The sequence below is a fragment of the Symphalangus syndactylus genome, chromosome 16, assembly GCF_028878055.3.
Source record: "Symphalangus syndactylus isolate Jambi chromosome 16, NHGRI_mSymSyn1-v2.1_pri, whole genome shotgun sequence".
Classification (NCBI taxonomy): Eukaryota; Metazoa; Chordata; class Mammalia; order Primates; family Hylobatidae; genus Symphalangus; species Symphalangus syndactylus.
In genome coordinates, this window is record NC_072438.2 from 35,996,517 (window position 1) to 36,020,451 (window position 23,935).

General features: G+C 36.3%; 1 long non-coding RNA gene across 1 annotated transcript in view; it reads left to right on the top strand.

Moving 5' to 3' along the window:
- Positions 1–8,816: 8,816 nt before the first annotated feature.
- Positions 8,817–23,935, top strand: part of LOC134732727 (uncharacterized) — a 164,219-nt gene continuing 149,100 nt past the window's right edge. Inside the window, exon 1 of the long non-coding RNA XR_010116210.1 lies at positions 8,817–8,921. This is a non-coding gene — a long non-coding RNA (uncharacterized lncRNA). The remainder of the gene's footprint in view (positions 8,922–23,935) is intronic.

Below are 23,935 nucleotides of genomic sequence, written 5' to 3' on the forward strand. Positions count from 1 at the left end.
TGTGCTATTGAACAGTAAAATATATTTCTTGTATTTAAATGTATGTTTATCTCAATTAATCTACCTTCCTTCACACCCACACCCTGACACACACACCCTTCTCAGCCACTGGTATGAGATGATTTTACTCTTTCTCCATGAGAACGACATTTTAGCTTTCAAATTTGAGTGGGAACACACATTGTTTTTCTGTGCTTGGTTTATTTCGCTTAATATATTAACTTCTAGTTCCATTCAAATGACAGGATATTATTTTTATGACCAAATAGTATTTTATTATGTATATATGCCACTCTTACTTTATGCATTCATCTGTTGCTACATACGAAGGTTGACTCCTACCTTTCCTATTGTGAATAGTGCTGCAATGAACATGGACGGGCAGATGTCTGTTTGAAATAGTGAATCATTTTATTTGAATAAATATCCAGTAGTGATATCATTGAATCATATGGTATTTTTTTTGTCTTTTGAGCAATTTTCAAATTGTTTTTTATAATGACTGTACTAATTTGCATTTCTACCAACAGTGTATAAGAAATCCCTTTTATCTGCCTTCTCACCAGCATTCGTTTGGTTGTCTTTCTGATAATAGCCATCCTAACTGGGGTAAGATGATATCACATTGTGGTTTTGATCTGCATTTCCCTGCTGAGTTGTGATGTTGAACATCTCTATATTCTTGTTGGCCATTTGTATGTCTTCTGTTGAGAAATGTCTATTCAGTCAGATCTTTCAAATGCTTTTAAATGTGGTCGTTTTACTGGTGTTGAGTTCTTTCAATTTCTTATATATTCTGAATTTTAGTCTCTTGTTGAATGAAGAGTTTGCAAATATCTTCTTCCGTTCAACAGTTAGTCTCTTCATTCTGTTGATTGTTTCCTTTGTTGTACAGAAGCCTTTTTAGTTTAATATGGTTCTATTTGTCTTTTTTTTTTTTTTTTTTTTTTTTGCCTGTGCTTTTGAAGTCTTAACCATAAAATCTTTGCTTACGCCAATTTCTAAGGCATTTCCTCTGGTTTTGTGTAGTAATTTTATAGTCTTGAGTCTTAAGTCTTTAATCCACTTCGAGTTGATGTTTTGATATAATGAAAGATAGAGGCCTAGTTTCATTTTTCTGCCCGTGGATATCCAGTTTTCCCACACCATTTACTGAAGAGGACATCCTTTCCCAAATGTATGTTCTTGGCACCTTTGTTGCAAATCAGTTGACTGTAAATATGTGGATTAATTTCTGGATTCTTTATTCTGTTTTATTGGCCAGTGTGTCTGGTTTTTTGCCAATACATGCTATTTGGTTATTATAGTCTTGCAGTATATTTTAAATTTAGGTATTGTGATGCCTCCAGTTTTGTTCTTATTGTTCAGAAATACTTTAGTTATTAGGGCTCTTTTTTGGTTCCATACAAATTTTAGGGTTTTCTTTTCCATTTCTGTGATGAATAACATTGGTATATTTATAGGGATTGCATTGAAACTGTAGATTACTTTTGGTAGTGTGGTCATTTCAAGGATATTAATCATTTCAATCCACGAGCATAGGATTTTTTCCATTTACTTGTATCATCTTCAATTTATTTCATCAATATTTTGTAGTTTTCCTTATAGAGGCCTTTTCCATCCATGGTAAAATATATTCCTAGGTATCTTATTTTATTTGTAGCTATTGTAAAAGGGACTTACATTTGGTAAATTATTTCTTCGTTTATTTTTCAGATTGTTCAGAGCTGGCATATAGAAATGTTACTAATTTTTGTAAGTTGATTTTGTAACCTGCTACTTGACTGAATGTGTTTATCTCTTCTAAGAATTTTTTGGTGGAGTTTAGGTTTTTCTAAATTTAAAATCATGTCATCTGCAAAGAGGAATAATTTTACTTTCTTTTTTCAATTTGGGTGCCATGTATTTCTTTATCTTGCCTGTTTTAGCTAGGACCTATAGTACTCTGTTGAATAGAATTGATGAAAATAATCCTTTATGGTGTTTTCTAGTTGTTAGAGAAAAGCTTTTAGCTTTTCCCCATTCAGTATGATGTTAGCTATGGGTTTGTCAGGTATGTCAGATATGGCCTTTATTATGTTGAGGTATGCTTCTTATATGCTTGAGAGTTTTTATCATGAAGAGATGTTGATATGTTGATTTTATCATATCCTTTTGCTGCATCTATTAAGATGATCATATATTTTGTGTACTTAATTCTGCTGATGTAATGTATCACACTTATTAATTTGTGTATGCTGAATTATCTTTGCATCCCTTGGATAAATCCTGTTTGATCATAGTGTATTATCTTTTAGAGTTGCTGTTGGATTTGGCTTGCTCATATATTGTTGAGGATTTTTGTGCCTTTATTCATCATGGATATTGGCTTGAAGTGGGGTGTGTGTGTGTTTGCATGTGTTTGTGAATGTGTGTGTATGTCCATGTCTGAGTTTGGTATCAGGATAATGTTGGCCTGGGAGAATGAGTTAGGAAGAATTTCCTTCTCCAATTTTTTAAAATAGTTTGAGAAGAATTGATATTAAATCTTCTTTATAAGCTTGGAACAATTTGGCAGTAAAACCATCTCGTCATGAGCTATTTTGGAGGGAGACATTGTATTACTGATTCAATCTCATTACTTATTATAGGGCTGATCAGGTTTTCTATTTATTCCTGATTTAATCTTGTTAGATTGTATATGTTCAGGAATTTATCATTTTCCTCTAGATCTTCCAGTTTATTAACATATAGTTGTTTATAATGGTCTGTAAGAGTCATTTGTATTTCTGTGGTATCAGTTTTAATATTTCCTTTTTAATGTACGATTATGTTATGATTTCAGTATTCTTTGTTTTTTTCTTTGTTAGTCTAGAAAGTGGTGTTTTGATTTTGTTTATTGATTTAAAAAACAACTTTTAGATTAATTGATTTTTGTACTGTAACTTTAGCCTTTATTTCACTTAATTCTGCTTTGATCTCTGTTATTTCCTTCTACTGAATTTAGGTTTGGTTTGTTCTTAATTTGTTAGTCCCTTGTGGTGCATAATTTGGTTTGAAATCTATTTTTTTGATATGGGCGTTTATTTCCATAAGCTTTCCTCTTAGTACTCCTTTTGCTGTATCCCATAAGTTTTGCTATGCTGTCTTTACACTTTCATTTGTTGCAAATATTTTTTTAAATGTTTTCTGAATTCTTTACTAACCCAATGGTCACCAAGATCATGTTGTTTAATTTCTATATATTTGTACAGTTTTCAGTGTTTCTCTTGTTCTTGATTTCTTGTTTTTTTTTTTTTCTTTTGTATCATGCTGGTCTCAGAAGATATTTAATAAATTTTAGTTTTCATAAATTTGTTGAGTTTTTTTTTGTTTGTTTGTTTTTGTTTTTTGTTTTGTTTTGTTTTTTTGCCTAACATATGCTCTGTCTTAAAGAATGCTCATGTGCTCGTGAGAAGAATGTATATTCTGCAGCTGTGGGATGGAATATTCTGTAAATGCCAGTTAGGTCTAAATGAAATTTAAATGCAATGTTTTTTTGTAGATTTTTAGTCTAGATGATCTGTGTAGTGCTGAGACTAGGATGTTGAAGTGTCCAGCTATTACTGTAATGGAGTCTATCTTTCTCTTTAGATCTAATCATGTTTACCTTATATCTCGGGATACTTTGGTTTGGGTGTATATATATTTAGAATTGTTATATCTTCTTGTTGAATGGATCCTTTTATCATTATTTAATGTGCTTCTTTTTTTTTGTACTTTTTTGACTTAAAGTCAGTTCTATCTGACTTAAGTATAGCTACTTCTGCTCATTTTTGGCTTCTGTTTGTGTGGAAAATCCTTTTCCATCCAATCACTTTCAGTGTGTATGTCCCTTTACAGGTGAAGTGAGAATATTGTAAGCAATTTACAATTAGGTAATGCTTTTTATCTATTCAGCATGTCTATATCTTTTAAGTAGGTAATTAAAGCTATAGATATCCAAGGTTATTATTATATACATATTTGTGCACTACTCCTGGGGGCCCTGAGGACAAGCCAGCCCAACCTGAGATAGATGATAGATAGATAGATAGATAGATAGATAGATAGACATCAGTATATGTATATATACTGATTGGGTTATTCCCAAACACATCTTGAAGTTCTGTAATTTTTTATTCTGTTTGAAGATCTTAATTACATTTTTGTTTTATGTATTATAATTTCTAAATCCAGAATTTCTGTTTTTTATTATCTCTGTTGAATTCTTATTCAGATCATAAATCATTTTTCTTATTTTTTTGTATTAGTTTTCTGTGTTCTCTTACCTCACTAAGCTTTATTAATATCGTTTTCGGTTGTTTTTCGGTCATTTCATGGATTTTTTTTGGTTGAAATCTGTTGCTGGGGAATTATTGTGTTACTTTAAAGGCATCATGTTTTCTTGCTTTTTCGTTTCTTGTGTCCTTATGTTTGTGTCTGCACGTGAGTTGTAACAATCACTTCTTCCAATTCTTTTTGATTTACTTTCCTAGGGGAAGGCATTTTTTTTCTGTAGATGTATCTACAGTGTTGTTTGGGTAGGGCACTTTAGACTTGATTCTGTGTGTGTGCTGTATAGTTTTTGTATGATTACTTTGGTTGTAATCAGCATCAGTGGTGTCTGTAATTTCCACAGTTGCCTACCCTGCACTTGTTAGTGAAAGCTGTAGTGAGCCTTTGCTGGGGATAGAGGTGTCAGAAAAAACTAGTTTTTGGTCCCCAGTAATTGTCACTGTGAGCTAGGCAAGGCTTTCTGTTACTGGGTTCGTTGGAGGCATAAGTGGGCACTGATAGCAGACCTAGGCAGGTTGATTCTTAAGCTTCAAGGCTGCTTGCTTGGATAATGACAGTGGTAGCAGTGGACTGGGATTGTGGGCAGCAGGTTTTGTATCAGCAATACAGGTGATACTAACAATATAGATGATGCAGGAAATACAAGATACTATCAAAGGCAGGCCAACCCTCAGCTCTCAGGTGGCACACTTTGGTGTTGGCAGTGGTGGTGGCAGCAGGTTGGGCTGGCTTGTCCTCAGGGCCCCCAGGAGTAGTGCACAGACACCAGTGATGGTGGGTGGTGTGGTGGGATTCTCAGGCCACTATATCACAAGCTTGGGCACCAGTGGCTGACAATCTGGGCCTTTTTTTTAGGCTCTCTAATCATGCATGTGTGCACCAGAAGCAGCAGGCAAGAAAAATTGATCCTCAGGTCCCCGGACAGAGTTCTTGCATATAGGGAGTTGGCACCAGGTGGGGTGGGCCTGTCCTCAGGACCCCAGTAGTGTGCACAAGCACAGGATGTGATTGACAGAAAAGGATGATCTCCAGGTTCCCTAATGGCATGCTTGAGTGCCAGCATCAGGGAAGCTGTGCCATTTGTCAGGCCTTCTAATATTACACATGCACCTGGGACAATAGGTGGGGTGAGTCAGCCCTCAGTCCCCCTAATGGTGCATATGGGCATAGGCTGTGGCAGGCCAGGTGGAGCAAGCCCTAGGCCCCAGCTGGTGTTCTTGTGTTCCTGTGGCAAGCAGGCTGGGTCTTTTGTCAGAACTCTTGATATTTCACACACGTATCTGAGTCTAAAGGTGGGGTGGGTCATCCTCAGGCCCTTGGGTGGCATGCTTGGGTGGTGGTAGCAGTAAACAGGGCAAGCCTGTCCTCAGGCCCCAGAATGACATTTCATGGGGCCTGTCTCTAGGCCCACTGAAAGTTCATGGCGGAGCATGGCCATCCTGCTGCAGGGATGGGGTCAAGGTTTCTGTGAGTGGCGGCAGCCCTAGTCAGGCAGCTGGCAGGCTCTGGAAAGCATGTGCTCCAGCTCCCTTTGTCGTAGCTGCAGCCGCCCTGGTGTGCTGCACCCATCATTCCCCAGGGTGCAGAACATTGTGTGAGATAGAAATCCCAGGACCTATGCACACTGGAAGTGCCAGGTGGTGTTCTGTCTCTGCAGCCCTCCAGGAGGGCATGCAAAAATGTCAGTTGGGTTCCAGGAATGTGGAAATGCAGGGTACAGTCCAGTGGAGGGTGGGCTTTCATAATGTCTCCATTCAGCAGCTGCTTGGGTCTCAAGAGGTGTGTAGGACCCAGCATGAACTCCTTCTCTGAAACCGTGTGGTTGCTCAGACTCCAGACAGCTGCCTATCTTAGTCTCGGGGCCTACAATAGCCAAGGGGCTCTCTTATGGCTAAGATTGTGGGAGTTTTCAGTGAAAATGTGGACCTCTAGGAGTTGCTCAGTTACCTTTTCCCTACACTGGGGAGCCTCTACAGGCTCCCAGCTAATCTCAGTTGGTTCAGCTGCCCTTGCATCCCTTTCTTCCTGTGTCTCCATGTCCCCTGTCATTTCCCTGCAGAATTCCAGTGTTCTCTCTTAAATGCTGTATTCAATGTGTGGTCATCTACTCACTGTCCTCCTATGCAGGAGATGAGTGCGAAGTGTCTGTAGCCAGCCATCTAAAGCCTCTCCCCACCATTTCTATGAGGCTTTGAAGTCAGTCATTGACTTCTTCTCTCTGGCTATGAGAGTCCAAGAGGTCTGTTTCATCTAATTGATAATCTGTTGTTTAGTGTAGCCACCTTCTCTTGCCCTAGATATAATTAAAGAGGTAGGGTCTTGCTCTGGATTAGGCTTTGGCTTCATACAGTGTTGCAGTTGGTTTGATCTTCTATCCAGACCACTAAAACTTTCTCCATATCAGCAATAAGGCTTCTGCACTTTCATGTCATTTACGTGTTCACTGGAGTAGCAGTTTTAATTTCCTTCAAGAACTTTTTCTTAGCATTCACAACTTGGCTGTTTGGTGAAAGTAGCCTAGCTTGTGGCCTATCTCAGCTTTGGACATGCCTTCCTTACTACGCTTCATTGTTTCTAGCTTTTGATTTTAAGTGAGAGACATGTGACTCTTCCTTTTACTTGAACACAGAGAGATCATTGCAGTGTTACTAACTGGCATAATTTCAATATTTTTGCATGTCAAGAGATAGCTAGGGAGGCTTGAGGAGAAGCTGGTCAGTGGAGCAGTCAGAACATGCACGGTATTTATTAATTAACTTCGCTGCCTTCTATGGGTGTGGTTTGTGGTACCCTGCAAGACTATAACAGTAACAGCAAAGATCACTGATCACAGATCATCATAACAGATATAATAATAATTAAAATGTTTGAAATATTATGAGAATTAGCAAAATGTGGCACAGAAACATGAAGTGAGCACATGCTGTTGGAAAAAATGGGGCCAATAGAACTATTCTACACTGTGTTGCCATAAAACTTCAATTTGTAAACAATGCAGTATCTTCAGAATGCAATAAAATGAAGTCCAATAAAATGAGGTATATCTGTATATGGAAAGAATAAAAAGAACCCTAACCAATACAGGGCTCTAATAACTTTGAGTCTATGCCATTAGTCTAAATTTCCAGAAATCTAATTTAAAACAAAACTGGGCTCAAAAAACTGCTAACCTAACATTAAGCAAAATAAGAATTAATTGTATGGGATTGAACTGACAAAAGATTATAATTTTTAATGAGTTTTTGTTTAAAACATTGCTCATTATTTTTTAATTTTCCAGATTTAAGTTAACTTTGTTTTAACCCATATATAATTTGCAGCAATTTGGTAATACATACTTTTGTAAACAGAATTGAAATATTTACCTTCCTCTCTACCTAATCTCTCTAGAATTTAGAATTTATTCGTGAGTATTCTTATTTTACAGCAACATAATTATTTGCATAATTCCAATAAGAATCTCTTTGTTAACAGCACACAATTGGAAACCTGGTTCTTTCACCAAGGTTTTGAAAATAATGTCATATTTTCTGATCTGACCAGATAGCTTTCAGGAACCGAAGTTGAATTATAAAGCCAGTGAAAGTCCCTCGGAAAAACTGGCCTCATATGCCTTGTCTACACCCTTCCCTTATAGGGTTTCTGGCTTTATGATAAGTAAAGAATGTAACTTTCTGACAGGCCCAGGAATTTCAAAATATTTTGAGAACTTTGAGAAAAGAGAAATTTACCAATTTGTAGAAGTATTACAGATGCAGTCAGATGGTAAGACTTTCTCTTGGCTCCTAGCCTTCACAGGCCTTTTAAAAATCTAAAGTCACTTACAAAAAAGTTCTAGCAAAGCCAACTTTTTAAAAGCCTGTATTATCAATCACTATTCTTGTTGCACTTTATGCAAATAATCTTGCCAAGTTAATGAGACTAAACTTATGTTTCAAACGAATTAGTCTGACCGTAAATATCTTTGGTAGAAATGGGAGTGAATGTAGAGAGAAAAATTGCGTTTAAAAAAGGCGAGTATAGTGCATCTGTTATTAGATTCTGGCTCATTATTTTGAGGATTTTATTCTTTTTCTACAATCTGGACTAGATACTGAATTCTTTTAGTTTTTTTCAATATTAACCTTTGAATCTCCAAACTAATATTTTTCAAATTTCCTCCCATCCTTCTGATTTTTTTCAATTTTCACTAAAATTGAAACTGCTTTTCCTGAGGCTTTGAATGCTGAAGCTAATCAACTTGATAAATCGAATTCAGAGAAATTACCTTGATGGCTTGCAGCTGGACAAGCTTTATAACATTGTAATTGCAAATGAGGAAATTCTGTGAGTTTGCCGCTGCCTGCTCTGCTCCAGCTGAAAATACTTTAGCTCAGGTTCAGAAATCTTCTCAGTGAGCTACTATTCAGACTCAGAAAGTAGCTTGGAGAATACTCCAGACGTTAAGCTTTGTGCGTTTTTGTTTGTTTGTTTACATAGAAAAGTCTCTTATTAAATTTCCTTATTCTTACACTGCAAAGAGACCTAACCTTGATGGGTCCCATCTGCAATGCACCTCCTGAAAAGAGACAGAGCCGTTTAACTGAACTGACCTATTTGGAGGACGAATAGACTGATTTAAAAAGGTATGTGGTAATGTACTCAAATTTGAGATGTTGTTTCCCTGCTTTTTCCTATATATGCCTTCTCCTCTCGTCTCTAAACTTCTAACCCAAATCTCTACATAGCTACCAATTCTTCTCTATTATGTGAAACTTTCTGAAAATTAAATTTCAAATGGGGAACCGAAGGAAACCAGCACATTTTACTTGAAAATATACTTCTGTATGTATTTCTGTATAAATCCAAAGATTTATTTTCCTATTTCCTTTCCTAAACCAGAAGGGAAAGTCAAGCTGGGCACTGCATCAGGCAAACCTGCCTCCTATTTTATTCTTATATAAGTTAGCTACAAATTAAAAACAACTACACACCTCCCTCACAATTTGCCCACAGGAATTTCCTTGTGGGTCTCAAGATCTTTACCCTAAAACACCTCTGTTGAATTTTACCCCAGCCATGTAAATTACTAGCTTATTTCACAGGTGCCAGACAAAGGACAGTCGGAATTCAGTCATTCCTCTGCTCACCTGAGACAAATGCATATCTGATTACTACCTCTGTCCTATCATTTACGTAAAAATGCATATTCAGTGAGTCAGACTAAAGGCATAAGTGACTATCCCTCTACCCTCCTCTCTCATATAAGTTGTGTATTCAGTGAAAGAATGATCAAAGTCCCGAAAGAATGCAACCTTTTGTCTCTTATCTACCTATAACCTGGAAGACTTACTCTGAGTTGTCCCACTTTGCTGGAATAAACCAATTTACATCTTATACATATTGACTGATGTCTCATGTCTCCCTAAAATGTGTGACAGCAAGCTGTGAACCGACTACCTTGGGCACATGTCTTCAGGGCCTCCTGAGGCTGTGTCACAGGCAGGTCCTTAACCTTGGGAAAATAAACTTTCTAAATTAATCGAGACCTGTCTCAGATACTTTTGGGTTCACACTTCTTTGACATATTTTGCTATGACTATTTAGAGGGGCTACAATCCATAGAAATAGCTCTGAAAAATTGCTCTCTTGTAGGGGAGATTTCTGACTGCAGAGAAAATCTACAGTAGTGAGGTAAACAGTGGTTATTGAGAAGAGCATAAATCACCCAGTGACCACTGAACAGGCCTCAGAGACGAAAACTCCTTATCTGAGGAATTTAGAAGGGAGCAAAGACCACCTGGTGACCCTCAAACAGGCAAAACTGAGGGATGTAGAAGTAATTAAACTTCGCTAGTATTTAAAGTCAGTATCTGGTTCCAGACCTCTTTTAAACTTAAAATTTATAAATAACTAGAATTTTTATACATCTCCAGAATGCCATGCCAAAACTCATTGTACAACACTTGCTTACGTTAAGGCACCAAAATTACTACAAATGTGATTATTTATCATGAACTATGTGGCTAGTATGGTCCAAATTACCCTTAAGCTCCTGGCTTAAGGTCCATAAATACTCCTAAGGAAAAATAGAACTGACATAACTTATCATTCTAATGTTTCCATTGCTATCTGTTTTTACTAACCATATCATAGCTCAAGATTAACTTCCATAAACCATACCCCTTCAAAATAAATTCATTGTACCTTATTGGCTCTATTTTCTCAAACTTTAATCCATTACATAAACTTTCTTTGCCTGAAATTCTATAATAACCAAATTTGTATCTACCACTCAACTATTTCCATGATTTATGATCAATATTTAGTTTTGTGTTTTTTAAGGATTTTATATTTCCAATTTGTATTGCCTGGCATCATATACTAATAGGAAGATATAAACGTACATCTACCATTCAACTCTTCTTAGTTTCTTGAGGTGGTTATTATTCCTTAAGATCTTTTTTATCATGAAATGTACTACACAAAGTACCTTTCATAACACAAGTTTAATAGACATATTGAAAAAAAAAAGGTGTTAATTAACGAGGGGATTAAGCACTCAATTCTAACAAAAATGAATACGCATTATAAGTTTTTAAACCAGTTTGAATTAAGCATTTTTTGTTTCTTAGTTTTTAGAAAAGTAGAATTAAGGAATCCAGGATCCAAATGAGATCTCTATGTCTTCCAAACCTGCTTTAAAAATGTTTCTCCCTGGTTTTAAGTGTTAGAGAGATGCAAAAGATAGTATTCGGGATTATATAATTTTGTTTATGATTTTAGTCATTGAACAGAAAATAGTTTAATCAATTAACACAAATACTTAGAAAACATTTTTCTACATATATAGAAAAGTAAAGAGATAAAGAGTTTAAAAATAAGAGTAAAGAGAAAAAAACTAGAAAATAGGTCAGAATTGGGATAAGAATTCTAAGAAATTGGGAAGGTTAAAGAAAAAAGAGAATTAATCACCAGAAAAAGAATGCTAGCGATTAATTCAATAGAATTATGTTCAAAACACTTCATGCAATGGTAATGTCGTAATATCCTACTTTTACTCATACATGGTTGCTCAAATTTTATAAACAATGATGCCTGAGGACCCTGTTCTTCATTAACCTGTCTAACCTTGATATGTAGAAACAGTTTAATGTTTTTTCAAATGCCATTAGTAAGCAGAAGTAATTTCAATTCATAAAACTAGGGCAGGAAGCAATTGACCCAATCAGACTGTTGCATTCCCCGATGCCATTTTTTAATTAGAAGTTTGTAACATTTTTTTTCTAGTTCTGAATTTCAAAGATCTCTTAGATTTAAAAAGTCTGGTTATCTTACAAAACTAAAATTCTGTGAGCCCCATATCATGTGACAACTCTGAAAATGCAGCTCTACTGCTTAAACTAGATTATTGATTGAACCAAACTGGCATCACATTTTGCCCCAGATGATTTGCATGGATGACTCTTGGCAGACAAATTTTTACAATGCCACGTTTATATGTTTCTTTTCTTTTTGACTGTTATTTTTTGGATTCAGGGTATATAATTATATTCTGAAAATATTAGTATATATGTACCAAGAAACAGAATAAGTTATACTTTAAATATTAGTGATGTTACTTTATTGGAAACCACAAGTCTTAAGGACATAAATATCTGAACAAAGAGAAGGAGAAAGAGGAAAGGAGGGGAGGGAAAGGAGAGAGAGAGGGAGAATTTTCAGTAAGCCTGGAGATGTCACTGGAATATGTGAGAAACAAAATGGAAGGAAGGAAAGAAATGGGAGAAAAGGGAAAGTAATATAAAGGGTACTTCAATGGTTTTCTTCATTTTGGCCTTGGGAAACCTAAGACAAAGTTAAATTAGAGAATAAAAATAGTAATATAAGTGACATAATTTTTCCACCTTATTTTTCATGTTGTGGCCCTGACTGCTATTGTCTATATTTCAAACTAATAATAGTAATACCAAATGAACATCTTTGAGAAATATGTCTTTCTTTCTCCAGTGCAGTGAAAATAAATTAAACCAAATGTCTCAACTAAGGGGAGCTCATAGTAATCCCCAGTTAAAGGGTAAATATTCTTCAGAAAACATATTAATAAGATAACTTTTCAGTCAGCAATAGTTGTAGAAGTATTGATACAAAAACTCTGGATACCATGGAGGTTTAGTGGATGATCCTAATCAATTTAAAGTCAGCTAATGTTTTGTCCTGAGCAGAAGAACCAACCAACTTAAAATATGACATTTATTCTTGTTTTCTTCCTGGCCAGAATCTGATGTCACCAAGTTTTGATATATTTATCTTTATTCAACACATATTTGGATATTTACTATTTGATGCATACTATTCTAGGAACTCATGAATTACTGGTAAATCAAAGCCTAGTACCTATCAGCGCTCTATAAAAATCCCTCTTCTCTTCTGCAAACAAATAAATAGTAGACGCCAGGTGTCAGTAAATTATAATATATAGGCCAAATCTAGCATGCTGACTGTTTCTGTGCAGCCAGCAAATAGGAATGGTTTCTACATTTTTAATGCTTGGAATGAATGAAAAGAATAATAATTATGTGACTAATGAAAATAATATTGTGTGACAGATGAAATTCTAATTTTACATTTCATAAGAAAGCTTTATTGGAACACAGACAAGCTCATTCATTTATATTTTGTCTACATTGTCAGCTACAGAGGCAGAGTTAAGTCATTGGGACAGAGATCATATGGTCCACAAAGCCTAAAATACGTACTTGCTGGCACTTTATGAAAAAAAATTTGCTGACTCTGGGGATAGGCCCTTAATATACTGGTCTTCAGTATTAAATACCCTTATTACTGACTTCCCTGCTCCCTCTCACTTTTCTCCCCAAATCCATTTTCTGCAGAGGTGGAAGAGCGATCTATCTAAAATAAAAATCTAGCCTTGTTCCTCCCTTAATTAAAACCCTTCATTGGCCCACCACAAGCTAGAGGGAAATTCAAGCTTTGTAAACCATTCATGACTCTGTTGATCTTTGCTTGCTCACACACTTCCTTTACCACACCATAAGCAGTGAGACATTCCTATTAGGGAAAAAGAACAGTCATAGTTGTTCTCTAGAAAGAGAGAAAGTGACAACTTATAAAATTAGGGGCCGCAGCTGAGAGAGGACCCCTGATGTTGTAGGAATGATCTCCATGCTTTTTTTGTATAGTGTAGTAACTCTGCTGCATATTACATACTACAGTATGTAGCTGAGCTAGATACTTTACTGATACCAATAATTAGAAGTGGGAATAATACTGTCAGCCATGGACATCGACAACATCCAACAACAAATGGAAATATTTTATTTACCGGAACTGCACTCATCCAAGAACTATGCTAAGTATTGGAAATCAAATTGCAGGGCATATATAAGCAAACAAGTATATCATTAGCCTAACAGAAGTCTACTGATGATATAAGCTCAGAGATCCATAGAAATCTAGAGAAGGGACCCCAGTCAATATGTAAAATGCCAAGGAAGTCTTCCTGTAAGAACACACCACAGAAGAAATTAATAGGAGTTAGCCAGTAAAAATAGGACTCCAAGCTGAAGATACAGTATTTGTGAAGGCTTGGTAGCAGAAAGAAATGTAGTATAGAAAAGTCTAAAACTTCTCTCTGAAGGATTAAATATAAGATTGTTACGAGGAATTGACAATAGACAGAATAACAGGAAAAAATCGGTCCAAATTGATGAACATGCATATAGGTATGGGAACTTCGCAGCTATAAGACTCAAAGGATGAGCCAGATTATTGAAGTTTATAGAATATAAAATAATAGAGCTTTGGAGGTTTTTGGGAAGTGGGGGAGGTAGTGTCACAAGCTGTAGAAGGGTTGTGGATAAGAAGCATTGTGTATTTAGTTTGTTCTCACACTGCTAATAAAGACATACCCAAGACTGGGTAATTTATCAAGAAAAAAGGTTTAATTGACAGTTCAGCATGGTTGGAGAGGCCTCAGGAAACATATAATCATGGCAGAAGGGAAAGCTAACACATCCCTTCTTCAGATGGCAGCAGGAAGAAGTGTCGAGCAAAAGGGGAAAAGCCCTTTCTAAAACCATCAGATCTCATGAGAACTCACTCATGATCAAGAGAACAGCGCATGTTATATTTTTACTTTCTTTTGTCTTTGAGGTACTCTTTTCTAGATCTGGATAAAGAAGATGAAACTTGCCATGTGGGAATTACAATTCAAGATGTGATTTGGGTGGGGACACAGCCAAAATCATATCATGGCAAGCGAAGACTGTATTGTTATGTAGATGAAGCCTCACAGGTAGCAGCTCTCAGAAAGAACAGATGGCAGCTGTGGTAAAACTTTCTCTGTCAAATACTTAAAAATGTTGTATTTTTACTTTCTTTTGTCTTTGAGGTACTCTTTTCTAGATCAGGATAAGGAAGATAAAAGGGCCTCAAAAGAAAAAAAAAAAGTGTCAGAGCCCCAGCATCAGCATCATTGGAAGTGGTTGACTCATGGGTTGTTATTTACCAACAACAATATAGATTAGAAAAAGAAAAGTTTATTAGAAGAAATGCTGTAATAGGGTGCAGCGGGGCACTTCAAGTGAGAGAGGACTTAGTGTGCTGCAGTGGATTCAGTTATGTCAGTTCTATTAGCTTGGTACAAAAGTAATTGCAGGTTTTGCCATTACTTTAATATTTTCCCCCTGCTGCCACCCAAACATAGTGATGATAGTGATAAGTATAACATCAGCACAACAGCAACAATAAACATTGTTGGTGCTTACTATATGCCAAGCCTGCCAATAAACTATATATAAACCTATAAGTTAAATACTAAAATTGATCCTAGTTTATCCATGAATAATTTGAAGCAAAAAGATATTAACTGGTTGGCTCTAAATAACAGAGCTTCAAGCAGTTAGAGCCAGGATTTCAACTATCATGCTTCAATCTCTTTGGTATCTGCAAGAAGATGGAGGTAATTAAACAGCAAAATACTACCTAACAAAACACATCCAAAACTGACAACAGAAGTCACCAATTTTCCTTGTTCTCTTTGTGCTTCTAATCTCACCCATGAACCTCAAAATAATCCTTTACTCCTCCACCTCTCTCATTTCCATTTTATATCTATACTCTCATATTACCTGTAAGAATGACCTCCATTTGGTATCTACTGTGACAACCTTACTTCAGTCCCTGATTACCTCTTCCGTGATTTATTGCAGTAGGTATCGAATGAGTGTGCCTGCTTCCAGTATTTCCGTATGGCTGCCAAACTGTAGTTAGAATGATATTTCTAGAATGTAATTCAGTTAGCAAGCCTATAGGAGGATGGAGGGTGGGAGGAGGGAGAGGATCAGGAACAATAACTAATAGGTCTAGGCTTAATACCTGGGTGATAAAATAATCTGTACAAGAAACCCCCATAACAAAAGTTTACCTGTGTAATAAACCTGCACAGGTACCCTTGAACTTAAAAGTTAAAAAAGAGAATTTGTTTTTTCAAAAATGCTATTTAGCATGACAGTTATCTGCAAAAAGACCTGTATCATGTTCTTCAAATCCTGAATTCTATCCTTTGGCACAGAAGGACTTAACAACAATTAGGTCTTCTTTTTTGCTTGTTATAAATAGGGACAAACATGAATTTCCAGAAGCCTTTAAATGCAGTTTTTTTTTTTTTTCTAATGAACAAAGTTTTTTCATATTTACAAATTTTATAGTTTTCCTGCTTTTGCCTGGATCCATCTGGTGAGCTGCTACTTTCGTTTAAAGATTATCAGGCCTCATCTCCTTTTTGAAACTTTTCTAAACCTAGCAATCAAAATTTATTTTTTCCAAATTTGCACATATAGAATCCTATACTTGCTATTTTGGGAGCACTATAATACTCCAAATTCATGCATTTAAATCTTGACTCTACCTATAAGCTCTTTGAAATCAGAAAAAAAAAATCTTATGATTATTGGTCTCAGGGCCAAGCACACAACTTGCCATCTAGTAGGGGATGAATAAGTGAATTATTGAAGGAATGAGGTGGGTTGTGGATATGATTAGATCCTGGCTCCAGCAGGTGGCTTCCTCTAAAAAAGAAAAAGGAATGTAACTGATTAAAAAAATAAAACACCGGTATCTCTCCTTAAACCATTCTACTGCCCGGTTCCTGGTATAATTTAATTATACCATGAATCTAAGAAGTCACAGAGGATAACAGAAAGTTTGCATTGTGGTTGTCCTAACGCATGAATTTTCATCTAATACATGAAAGGAGAAAAGTCTGAATTAAAGTAGTTGCGAACTGTTACACATGGCTGTTCTGAGCTCCCAAAAGATGCCTGGAAAGCCAGATTTGAGGGGGTGAAGGTGGGAGGCTGAGAATAAGGGAAAGACTAGGAAATAAGGAGTGGGGGTGACATAAGAGAAATCCAGGAGAGCAGAAAAGAAACTGCAAGATAATTAGCTGCCATGATTAAAAGGTTTCATTTTTCAAATCACTTTTCAGTCTCATTCATGTCATGCAAAATGTTAAGATCTATTTCTAGACTGAGTAATACGCTGTAGTACGAAAATTTGATAAATAATGATCTTCTTACTTTATCCGTAAAAATATTAAGACAGATTCATTTAATTACCATAACCAAGCTTGACAGGGTGCTGGCTGGGCCCTGATGGATTCCCATTCCTTGCCTGACTCACGTGTTTGGCCTTGAGCCTTGTGAATGAACACCTGGAGGCAGAAGCTGGCCCAGCTCCTTCCAGTTCACAGCAGAGCACGGCATGTCATGCTGCTCATTTTCTGATGTGCAGGCTTTGCTCTTCCCTCAGGGAATGAGATTCTGACAGGCACTTTATCTCAACACATTGAGTTTTGTATGAAATTGTCATTTTCTCTTGCCGCCTTGCTAGTTAGTTCAATACCATGAAGAGATACACAGAGTGAGATTTTATACTGAAGTCAAGCCAGGACACTGTTGTTTCAAGGGAAGTACACTGTTTTACACACATTGCTGGAGAACAAGAAATCAAGAATGACAAGGGCCACAGAGCTAGGCCATTTCACCGTGAGGTTTAAGTGCCATATGTGTACAACTCTTGTTGTGTTCACACATATTATCTTAGTCAGCCTTCATAAACTTTCAAAGAATGTTATCATATGCCTCATTTTCATTATCAGAAAAATGACATTCTAATAAATAGCTGAGAGAGATGCTTTAATCTCTATGTACAATCTTCCTTGCATGACATAGCAGCTTATGAGTGAATTTATGAAAGGGCTAACAGTCACTGCTAGTGACTGGCCTGTCTTCATCACTATGTGAAGAACATTCTAGTTCATGCATTTTGGGGGGATATTCATTAGTAATGTTTGCCACCATTTAATGACCAAATCAATGTTTTACTGATTTCATGGTAATTTTCTCTTGGCAGCTGCTCTAGCAGTCACTTTAGTGATTAGGATTTTGGAGCAATGGAACTTTTTAATGGTTGCAATTAGGTGTAAAGAGCTTATAGATGTCTAGTTTGGGGGACCACAGTCTGACAAAGGTAGGTTTGGACTTCTAATTTCCATAACTGTTTCTCATTCTCTTACGCTGAAAAATATTGTCAAATTTTGTGACTGACTGCTCATGCTTAGATCTTGTGATTCTCATTAAAATCATTGTAAGCAGATAAATAAAAGCATAAAGCCACAAGGACAAAAAAAATGAAAGAAAAAAACAAAACAGAAAACAAAAAACAAAAGTACCACATTTTGAAAGCTGGAAAGCAGATAGGTCAATGACAACTGACTTTGTGCAGAGGTTCCTGAAATATAAACTGGCTCAGAGGAGGCCTAGAAGAAGGCTGATTGGGATCAAACCATTCCAGAAGTTTATGGGAACTGAAGGTTCCATTTAACTGAATTTGGTGGTGCAGATGGGGGTAAAAACAAGTTTACTCTCTGGAGATAATGAAAAACCAATAATTAGGTTAGGAGATACCAGGCATATTTAAATTTGGTGATATCATAAATAAAATCAGGGAAATAATGGAAATCCTATACTGAATAATAAGATTTCTCTGAGTCACTTCCTTACTGCCGGAACAGTCAGTCAGGGAATTGGGTGAGTCAGCTCTGGTGAAATACTCAGCTCCAATGCACTACAGATACTTAGTGAAGGTTGACAGACACCCAAAAGTACAATCATTAAACTTCCTTTAAATTGAAGTATACCAGCTAACAAACCCTACCCATGAACATAGAGATTGGAGTTAATATTTTGTCTTCTAATATTTAATATAAGTTGAATCAAAAGATATCAGATGAAGAAACAAAACAATGCAAAACAAAATTTAAAATACACACATAACAGAAAAGAAGCCAACATAACCATTAACATACCAGGGTGACCTCAATACACACAAGCATATAAATAAATAATAAAAAATCTCACAGGAAAGAGAAATAATAGAGACAAAAATCAAAAATAAGTTCTTAGTAGCGTCTTTAAGGAGATAACATAAATTGTTACAACCCTGAAAGAAGAAAAGGGGAATTAAAAATAGAAACAGGCCAGGCACCCTGGCTCATGCCTGTAATCCTAGCACTTTGGAAGGCCGAGGTGGGCAGATCATTTGAGGTCAGGAGTCAGCCTGGCCAACGTGGTAAAACCTTGTGTTTATTAAATATACAAAAAAAAAAAAGCCAGGCGTAGTGGTGCATGCCTGTTATCCCAGCTACTGGGGAGGCCGAGGCAGGAGAATTGCTTGGACTTGGGAGACAGAGGTTGTAGTGAGCCGAGATCATGCCACTGCACTTCAGCCTGGGGGACAGAGTAAGATTCCATCTCAAAATGAATACATACATACATACATACATACATACATAAAAAGTAAAAATAGAAACAAAGCAAACAAAAAACACATTCAGTGACCTTAAAAAGCTCTTGGATATGCATGATAGGAGAATTTTTTAAATTTACAAAACAGTCAAAAATGATGATAAATTAATGAAATCACAGAGAAGGTAAAAAACAAGAAAACAGTAGAAAACAGGAAAGCAGAAATGAGAAATTTAGAACATTGACCCAGAAAACATAATATCTAAATAGACATTTAGCAATATAGAAAGAGAAAATGGAACTGAAGAAATTTTAAAAAAAAAAGCAATTTCCCCAGATTGAATGTCATAAAATGAGATTTTCATGCCCCCAAATGTGTCCAGCACAATGAATGATAAAAGGCCCACCAATCACCCTTTATATACATGGAGACAGGTGGCAAGTCACTTAGAAAAGTTTGGTGATCAGAATGGCAATGGATCAGAATCTCAAAGACAGTGAGGGCTACACTTATATAGTCAGTAAATGTAGCCACACATTCTATAACCAGGTAAAGTGTTAATAATGGCATTTCATCTGTATATGTTCTCAATGCTTTTATTTCTCAAGCATTCTTTCTTTTAAAGAGACTAAGAGATCAGTTGCTTCTCTCTAATAAGGACTAAAGAAGAAAAATTATTAGGATGCAGAAGAGTTTTTCCAACATGTGGGAGAGGTAAAGAAAATTTCCAAAAATGATAATGAAGAAGTGTTCCACAGGGTGAGAGTTTCATATCAGAGAAAGTAGCCACTTGATGTTGGAGCAACAGATAAAGATGTCTAAAAAAAATGTCTCCTTAAAATCAGTAATTAATGTGCCAAGTATGTTTGCTAATTACCAATCCCAAGGGAAGACTCCCATTGTTTGGAGAATAGCAAAGATCATCACCGTGCTAACCACCAGAAACAGATGTCCATATACACTTATGCCTACAGTATCTTGGGCTATTGTTTCTGTACCATGCACTGGTTAACTATGTCTGAGGCTGGTGAAACAGAACATACTCACACACAACAACTTATGCTATGTGCATTTATTAGTTACAGATAGGCAGCAAGGGACAAAATAATTTTTGTATTCATTGTGAGCTGGTCTAAGACTCAAGAAAGCTGCACAAGGCAGAGGGAGTCTTGACTGTGTGAACCCCATTTGCACCACAGCTAAAGAACCTCAAAAGACAGCCAGCCCAGTTGTATACTTCAGGAACCATATGACTCACTCAGTAAAGCTTTGAAAGACATCCTGCTTCTAAGGAACAAAGCCCAAAGCCCAGGCTGTCCTGGGCAATTCTTCCCTAACTCAAGATGTTACAGTCCCTAGGAGAGACAGGAGCAAGACCTGGGCTTTTGCAGTCAGTCCTTCCCTATCTCAGGAGGCTGCATTCCCAGAACTTTCTGCAGTTATTCGTGAGAACTACAAGCAAGAAAGTGGGAAAACTAGGTAGGTCCAAGGTCACATGGAGAACTGTCCTGCATAATGATGAGGATATTTTAAAAATTAAATGTTATCATAGTATTCTACATGGCTAGGCTGTTACCACAATATTGACAACATGTCTATATGGAGTTATATTTATAATGTTCTTATTCTCACGTTACAGATGAGGAAGGTAAGGCATAAAGATAGCAAGCAACTTCACTAAGGTTACACAACTATCAAGTGGCCAGAGCCAGGATTCACACGTTAGAACTCTGCCTCTGGAGTTTGTGTTCTCAAAGTGGCTGCCAGCAAAAAAATTAAAACTGTGAAATAGGGCATCTATATTTGTATTTGGGGGTCACATTTGTAGATTGAGTAACTTTGGTCCTCTGACTTTCTGGGCTTCCATTTCTTCATCTGTAAATTTGGGATGATAATGATACTTAGAGGACTGAATAATGATATATGTGTAAGTAATTTGTAAATACTGAAGTAATACAAACTCCTTTATTTTGAAGAAAAGCAAATTTCATGCCAGACATTTTCTGAGACATAGGTTACAAACTAAATTATAGGCAGAAGCAGCAGGAACATGTTTGCAACTTTTGACCCCTGTAATTCTACAGAGCTGAACTGAAGAATTTTTTATATTAGAGATAATTGAATTACAGTGTGCACTGCAGTGAGGACTGCAGTGTTCAGTAAGATCCGTCAATAAACTCACCTATGAGCAACAGAGATTGAGAACTTGGTGAGTCAATAGGAATTTCAGGCTTACTAGGACAAATGTAATTAACTAAATATTAAGTCTTCTTTCCCACTGGAATATGGTAAGGATTGGCCTTTGACATAATGGCATAATTCAGTCAATAATCACATTGAAGTGGTGAGAATAATTAAAAAATTAAGGTTGCAGTAAGATGCACCAGAGAAAGTATATTCCTGAATATGGTGCTCATTCTTTTGGCCTGAGCATAGCTTAGTAATATAAGGTCTTTTTAATAACCTGCAAAATTCTTAAACTTAGGAATTACATGTATTAATGGTTCTAGGTGGCTATAAAGCTCATAAGGAAATACAGCCCTTTCAAGGTCATGAGGAAAATTTGTGTTCCAGAATCACCAACTGCCAGCTGTATTTTAAATCAAAGAAAAAAATTAAAATAGCAAATACAACTTGAATAAAGTGTTAGGCCTTTTAATCACTGAAAACTCAAATTTTACTTACTCAGTTAATTAGTAGCTGGCACATCAAATGATATATGATGCCAGTTCTGGTATAAAACAGAACATTAAAAAATAACTTATGAGTAGGTAGGAAAAGACTTTTAAGTAAATAAAGATCAGTAAAGTTCTGCAATTGCACTGGAGTTCAAAACATGTCAAAATTTAATCTAATTTCTGCAGAGAATTATGTCAACTTTTTGAGATGTATAATCATCAATGGATTCTTTTTTCTGCTTTTGCTACTAAAGCCTACAATTGGCAATTAAGCAAAGAGGAGAGGTTGAGGAATTCTTTATTACATTGTTGGCTTGTAATGTGTTGAATTCAAAGTCCACAAATAAGAAATTATTTTATATGATTCTTCACACTTTGCAAACTTTATTTCTTGCTGTTTACATATACAGTTGAAATTCCTAAGAACCAAGAATGTAAAAGAAAGTTTACTAGGTGCAAAGTCAAAGATAATCTGTTTTCTTAAGATCTTGTGCATGGTGGCCTTGCCAGCCTTTTCCCCACAATGCAATGCAGAATATGAAAAAAAAACAAAAAAAAAAAAACGTGGAAGAACAGATGGGAAAGTAACTAAGTTATGCTAAACTAGGCTTTCAGGGGGAAGCTGGCAGCTGTGGGTATGCCAAAAGCTGCAGAAAAAAAAAAAAACAACAAAAATCCAACCTACAGAAATCGTGCCCCTAGAACCCATAGCGCCTGCCTTCATGGTCAAAACATAAAGGAAAATTGAAGAGGGAACCTAAGTGTTATTGAAATTACCAACAGCAGATTCATGAGGGCTCTCACTTTCACTTTTAATTGTCTCCAGGAAAAAGAAAAGACTTGTGTAAACAACAGCATTCTATCATCCTACAACATCCTTGACAAAACTCTGGAAATAGTACATTCTTAAAGATGCAGTCCCATTATTGAATGATCTTGATTAAATGATCTCGATCTGGATCTTGTGTAAAAGTATGAAACTTGTTTTCTGATATTTCTCTGGGTGATGCTTTGTGAATCTCTATTTGTTATCACTTTTGAAGGAGTCAGGAAGCTTTCATTGCAAAAAACAAACTTGTTCAATTTAAAATTCCAAGTGCATGCACATATTCCCTTTATTTTCCATAGCCCACTGTTCTGTGTGGGTGTGTGGGTGTCTGTGATCAAGGGTGTATATGTGCGTGATTATGATGGAGTCTGCTATTTTGTTCATTTTTTCTCCACTTTTCTGTATCAATCTAAGAATAGGTGAAAATTTACAGCATATCTTATATACATGGCTACCTGTGTAAAATACATTTTTGATTGTTGCTTGTTTTCTGGTGTACACCAATGGCCAAAAATATCCTTTGCATATCAAACATTCAAATGGTGGCATCCTAGTGGGGAGCATTTTGAGATGTTCAGAGTCTAGCAGGGGAATACATTCTTGAGTTTGTGATTTTCTGTAGCAGTTTTGCTTGGCTTGATCTGCTCCTAACACAGCTCCCCTAGGCTTCCCTTCATTCTCATCTCTGGGTTCAATGCTGATAATCATAAAGTTGTACACTGTCAAGATATGTAACCCATTCACCTTCTTTATTGTTCTATTAACTACTGCCAAATACATGCACATTTTCAAGCCAACTGTGAGGATATATGCCCTTCACTAGCATTCTTCTTTCTGCCCTGCTGTTTCTCTCCAGTACCCTGTTGTTCCCTTCTCACATAGGTCTGGAGGGCAGATTGACAAATCTGCCTTATAAGTAGACATTCACCCAGGGAGGGGATACTAGCTTTCACTCCTTTTAGGCTTCTCTGATCTTTATGAGTGACCTTATTGGAGCCTTCCTTCCACCTTTTAAGTTAGATGAGATTGCATTATCTTTATATCTTCCACCAGGAGTAAAGGAGTCAACTGCCAAGGTAATTCAATTACTTTTAATCTTGTGACTTCAAACACCAAAGTTAATCTTCTAAGCCCTCAGACCCCAAGTAAGTCCTTTTACAGGCAAAGGTGGTCACTAAAGATAGAAGAGCCAAATCACCCTCAATATTACTGCTATTATGAAGATGATCATTATTTTTTATCTTAGGGATTGCAGTCATCCATAAAAATATATTTCTGTTTCCCATATAGTCCCTCCACAGTATAATCTCCAAATTCTATT